This window comes from Pogona vitticeps, chromosome 5 (genome assembly GCF_051106095.1).
Source record: "Pogona vitticeps strain Pit_001003342236 chromosome 5, PviZW2.1, whole genome shotgun sequence".
Classification (NCBI taxonomy): Eukaryota; Metazoa; Chordata; class Lepidosauria; order Squamata; family Agamidae; genus Pogona; species Pogona vitticeps.
The window spans coordinates 108,832,247-108,838,246 of record NC_135787.1 but is presented as its reverse complement, the minus strand read 5'-3'; the positions used below and the strand labels follow the sequence as shown (position 1 = coordinate 108,838,246).

Sequence of the window (6,000 nt, the reverse complement as noted above, 5' to 3'; positions counted from 1 at the left end):
AGTAAAAAAATAAATTAAAAAAAACAGATCCTATAACGACAAACTAGTTTCTTCTTCCACACCAACGCAGCAGCCCAACACCATGGCACCTCACCGCCGATAAAAGTCCTCGAAAATAAAGGGCACACCATTCTCGAAGCGAAGCGTGCTCCAAATCGGCTCCCACGGGCATGAACGAGCCCGCAGCGATTTCCCCATCCTTATAAGCGGCTCCACGTGGGTCACCCTTCGCCTCGCCAGGCCACGGCGGACGCGGGCAGCCAATCGGCGGCGGCGCTCGGCTCTCCTTTGCCTTTCTTGTGGCGCGGCTCCATCCTCTCGCGAGAACTGGCTAGTAAACAGATAGCTCCCTCCTGCCGCTGGCCCCCCCTCCCTCCATTAGAGGCACTGGAGAGGGAACCGGTCGGACGCTTAGGCTGCAGGCAGGCGCGGGCGGCGGGAGCCGAGGCAGCCGGCTGGGAGAGGCGCGTAGAGGTGAGTGCGGACGAGGAAGCCCCTTTTTTCCACCCGTGAAAGAAGCTGCCTTCTCAGCCTCTCTCGCATTATCTCTCTTTCTTCTCCCCCCCCCCCCAGTCAGCGGTGGCTCCTTCAGAGAAAGGTGGAAAGGTCGGGAGGAAGGAGACTTCCTCCACTTTGGTGGGGTGTGTTGTCAACACCTCCTAGGGAGGTCATCTCAGTCCTTTCTTTGCACCCTGCCAACCAGCACACACACACGTTTCATCAAAGGCCATATAGCCCGAAGTGGGGAGAGAAACCATCTAGTAGCTGTTTGTCTTTAGGGAAGAGCAGAGATTAGGAGGCTGTCCAGAGAAGGAGAAAGAGACGGTGGGTATAAGGTAAGGTATCTGTATAGTCATATTAAAATGATCCCTTTTCCCAAATCAGAAACGGGATTTGTTTTTGTACTGCCCTACCTCTTTTTCCATCTTTCTTTTAGTCTCCATCACGGAAGAGGAATAAAGTGTGGGGTGCACTAGGTGGGTGTGAGGGTGGAAATAAAGATGCCTTGTGTGCTGACTCGATGGGTATCTGGAGGAGGGCCTGCCTTCCTCACCTGGGGCAGCAGCCAAAGGGCAAGCCCTGACTTCCCCTAACAAGCCTGATAGAGAGGTCTGTCTGAATAGGAGTGATATTATTTTGTTCATTGAATAAGTTTTTTTTTTATTCCAAGGCTTTCTTGTCCTTGTAAAAGGGTTGTGGGTGAAGAATTGAGAGCAAAGCTTAAAAAAAAAACACCCAACACTAGATCGTTGGCTTGTTTGTGTTAAGTCACCTTCACTTTCTCCCTGGAAACTTCAAAGCTGTAGGTAATCTGTTGGGTTGAATTTCAAGTGCCTCTGCATTTTCGAACCAGTTTGTTGTCTCAAAATACACAGGATTCTCATTTTTTTCTGTGACTCTAGAAGAGCATTTGCTTAGAGGTTATCTTCCTATTGACAGGTTGAGATGTAGGCAAGTTTTTGCAATGTACTGTCCTGTGTACACTTGCATGGGGGTGCTTCCCACTGAGTTCCATTGGACATAATTCCTAGGTTGCATTGCATAGGATCGTGTTGTCAGACGTTTTTGAGGTACTAATGCCCAAATGTTTCAGTGAGAGATCTCACATGGTAAGATTCTTTTCCTTACTTTGTCTTTAAAACTAACCATTAAGTTATTTCGCAATGCAGTTGTGTTAACAGAAAAGTTGAAAAGTGTGGCATCTCTTTTTAGTGGGAATGATACCCATTCAATATCTGGTTTAGGTGTATGTGGCTCTGTTGTTTTGAAACTCTAAGTTTCGAATGTTCAAGTGACAAAATGATAGAATATTTTTTGAACAGAATCTTCTGTAATGTGATGCTCCTTTGACGTTAATGCAAAGGTTAGCGTGACTTCAAGAAGTTTGTAATTTTGCTTACTAAGAGTGTGGATCATCTGTGTCATTTTCAGTTGGGTTGGGGTAAACCTTGCAAATGCCTAAAAATGGAGAGTGAGGGTTTATGTTATTTGCCTGGATGTTTTTAAGGAATCAAGCAATGTGTTCTGTTAGGGTGGTCTCTTTGTGCATATAGGGCAAAGCTGACACTGGGCCAGCTGAGACAGCACTGATTCCAAATGTCTTGGGCATAGGCATGTTGGACATTGCTTAGGATTACCCTGATCCTGGCCTAACTGATCAACTGCTGGCATCTTGACTGTGAGTCTGGCCTGGAAGGAGTTTGGATCTGATGTAACTCAGTTCCTCCTCTTCTCTGCCCCCTTTCCCCCTCTTCTGCTGATTGATCTTAGCCAGAAGAACATTTGTGCAGGCAAGTCTGAGGTCAGCTGGTACAAGGGCAGTTGTGTTGGCTCAAAAGACTTGAGTTCATTCCTGCCCACTCAGATTGGGATATTTCTTTCGATAGCACTGGAAGTTGGTATATAGGTTTTCCTGTGAGTTACATTCTCAAGTCTGTAGAATTTGACTGCATGTTTCCTTTTGTACTTATTCCATACAGTAGTTGTAGTTTGTCTTGCTTGAAGATAGTTGGCTGCGTTTTTAACCCAGTTTATCAGCTGTGATTCAGATAGCAGTTTGCAAAGTCACTTTCAGTAAATAGACATGACTAGAGAAGAAGCAGGAACTTCTGCATGGGCCATATATAAGGGGCTGCATGATATATACTGTGAAACTTACTTATTTCTCTTGAGATGTCAAGAAATAAATACAAACCTTATTAAAAGTGCTTGCTGACTATTGGATGGATTTCTCAGCCATCATTAACCACTCAGTCAACTTTGGCTATACTATTTAAATATGAAGACATTGTTGTAAGAAGCTTTGTACATTTTGTGTGGGGAAACATGTATGATACTCAGTCTTACTTGTATGTTTACTTACTAATGTATTTGTGCTGATGTCATTGTGTCAGGTATAGGATAGTTTAGATAACATGAAGATGTTATTTCAATGTTTTTGATATTGATATTGCTACTCAGTCTTGAATTCAGTTCTTGAATTGTACTGAACAGCTTGTTCTTTGGTAGAAGGAATACCAATATTGTGGAAAAAAGATTGGGACAGATAGTAGTGGTTAAATTACAGTTTTAAAAATATAGAAATGAGTCTAAAAACCAGCACACTTCTAATGACTTCTGTGAGTTTGGACAAGCCTAAGAATCCTGCATTTTGCAGTAGGGTGGCTTGAATAGATTTTATCTCCCAGTAATATTCTGTGTCTGAAGCATATAATGGATCTCATCCAGCATCCATTTCCTAACTGCAGCAGGATAAAGTATTCTGGGAAGCCTTTTATTTCTATCAGCTAATATTTGAAAGCACAGGGGTTGCATTTTGCTGTTGTGGCTACTAGCCTAGTATAGAACTATTTCCCAGAAATATTAAAAATAATCTGGCAGTGCAATCCAAACTCAAAGATATACCGGCTGTAGTGGATTTGGAATGGGCAGAAGCCTCTTGAGCCATCATAGCTGCTCTTGTGTTGGCATAACTGTCTTTGTGCTAATAAAGATCATCTGGCACAAGAACCAAGAGAGGAGGTGGAGAAGAAGAGGAACTGAGTTATGCCAAATCCAAATTCCACCCAGTGTTGGAGCTACTGTGTCAACAGAGACTTGGATCAGGATAGCCCTAAGTAATTTTTGAGATCCCTGATATCATAGGGGCTTGAATTCAACCCAACCTCAGCAGAATTAGTGTCAGCTCAGCCATTTTGGCTAGTTAGGACTGGACTGTCAGCCAGTGGCTCTCAACTTTGGAACTCCAAATGTTGCTGAACTACAGCACCCAGAATCCCTGACTGTTGGCTGTGCTATATGGGCATTCTGGGGGCTGGAATTCAGCAGTGTCTGAGGATTCAATGTGTCTGTGTCACTAGATTCCTTCCAGCAACTTTTATTCACCCCTCCCCTGAATAGGGATTCCTCCCTTTTGTATTCTGTGTGGCAACTCTTCTAGAGATAGTTGTCAGAGGGCCTGAATTGTGGTCCAGATTTAATCAGTGCATGTACTGTATCAGGAAGGCTTAAAAGTTGTAAAGCAAACATGCTCGGATTTTTCCGGCAAAACCCAAAGAGAACTTTTTTCCATTTACAGACTTTTAAAAAGCTGGACCTTGATTAGAATCTGTCAGGGCCAGATACAGTTGCCTTATAGGCTAGCAATTTGACCATTCTTGCCCTGTGCCAAACATTCTGTGGGGAACTGAAAGAAAGGTGTATCTGTTCTGAGGGCCATGAGTTAAAAATTGCAGCCTGTCTTTGTCTGATACTCTTACTTAGTCCTGCTACTGTGCGTTTCTGTGTGGAATTCTTTCAGACTCCTGCCTTTGTTCTTTCCAGTTAAGAGATGTGTTTCCATATCCTCTCAAATGCAGGGAGATGAATTCAAAATGTGAAACAGCATAATCTGAAAGTATATCCTGATCTGTAGAATGCTGTAGGACAATAAGAAGAATTACTTTAAATGTAGCATTCATCGCTCAGATGTAAAGAGTAAACTGGTATTATGTAGTAAATTATTTGGTTTTGTTGATTTTGTGTAAGCTTTACATATCTTCAGTAATGATGGCTGGCATAAATCAAACATCCTATTGAAAGCAAAATCACTTAATCTTCTCTCACTCCCTGTTCATTTGGGTGTATAGCTACATTTAAAGACCTGCTGTAGCGGTAATTACATTATTGCCGTCTTCAAAGACTGAGTTCTGTAAACAAACAAAATAACTAAAGTTTAATTGTCTAGAAAAAATGTGTCACAAATGTTATTCAGAAAAGTGTGTTGAATGATTCTTTATCAAGGAAACTGTCTTACAATATTTTTTTTAAAAAAAGAATAAAGGCTTTAAAAAATAAGACCTGTGTGTTATGGGGAAGTAGCTAACATCTGGGTCATGACTGGTTTCACCGCGATACGAACTTCAGCTCTGTAAGTTTGGTTTATTGCTCAAAGTCTGGGGGTGGGGTTGACCATTTTTAGAGTATCAGTTTAGATTGGCTGATCCAACTGAGCAACTATGTGTCTCCATGGCATCTGAATGCCTTTTGGCAGTTGCACTGTCCTTCCAGAGAACAAAGGGGCACTTTTCCCTGAGAATAATTGAAAACAAAAGCTTAGATGGTCAACCAGAGGACCTCAGAGGCTTCACTCCTTTCCTTCTTGTAATTAAAATAGAGTGAATAAATGACATTATTTTCAAATTCACACCATGTTGCTCCCTAGACTATTAAGACTACTCTTATAAAGTTTGGGATGTTTAGATAATGAAGTGCCGAACAAGTGCCCTACATATGGGGCACTATGTTAGGCTGGACGTTTTATTTAATTGAGGTTCTCAAATCTGGCTGTGATAAAAGGTTTTTCTAGGTCAGAAAGAGAGTTTTATGAAATGGTTATCAAACTCATCCATCTTTTTCTGCAGCAAGTACTCAAGAGAGCAGCATAGGATTGTAGATAATATATAATACATTTTTAAAATGAAGGAAGGTATAATCAAAAACATTTTGATTATTTTCTTCTTTATTAATGTACTGCCGACACTTGTAGATTTTTTACTTGAGTTCTATTGAGTGGCTTCCTAATTTTTGTTCTGCTAGTTGTCATTATTGCTTGTTGGTTGTACTTCTGATGATGAGGATTATTTTCATTTTAATTCTTACTATTAGATAGTGATGGTCTCTTTGAAAAGCTCTGGAAAATTGAGTAATATTTTTAATATAAATGGAAACAAAGAGTTAGGAGGGGGCAGTTTTAATCTTAAGTTAATAAACAGTAGTGGGCAGGGAGTCAGCTTTAATCCACAGCATTACCAATCAACAGTGCAGGGAGAGACATACTGGTGGCCTCTATTACACAGATAAAAAAATTGACATGATCAGCTTTATATAGCTGAAAACTGGACAGGGAAAAGCAAGTACAGGATGTAGTGAATATCTTCCTATCAAAGAAAAGCGTGCTGCTTATATACCGTCCCATAGTGCTTCAACCACTCTCTGGGCGGTTTACAAGTTAATTATACA

General features: G+C 41.4%; 1 protein-coding gene across 2 annotated transcripts in view; it reads left to right on the top strand.

The window, feature by feature from the left end:
- Positions 1 to 356: 356 nt before the first annotated feature.
- The window catches only part of STK38L (serine/threonine kinase 38 like), a 62,473-nt gene continuing 56,829 nt past the window's right edge, over positions 357 to 6,000 (top strand). The window contains exon 1 of one of the 2 annotated variants that reach the window (XM_020797794.3): positions 357 to 474. The gene's annotated coding sequence lies outside the window, so the exon portion shown is untranslated. The other variant, XM_073000796.2, reaches the window with a different exon arrangement.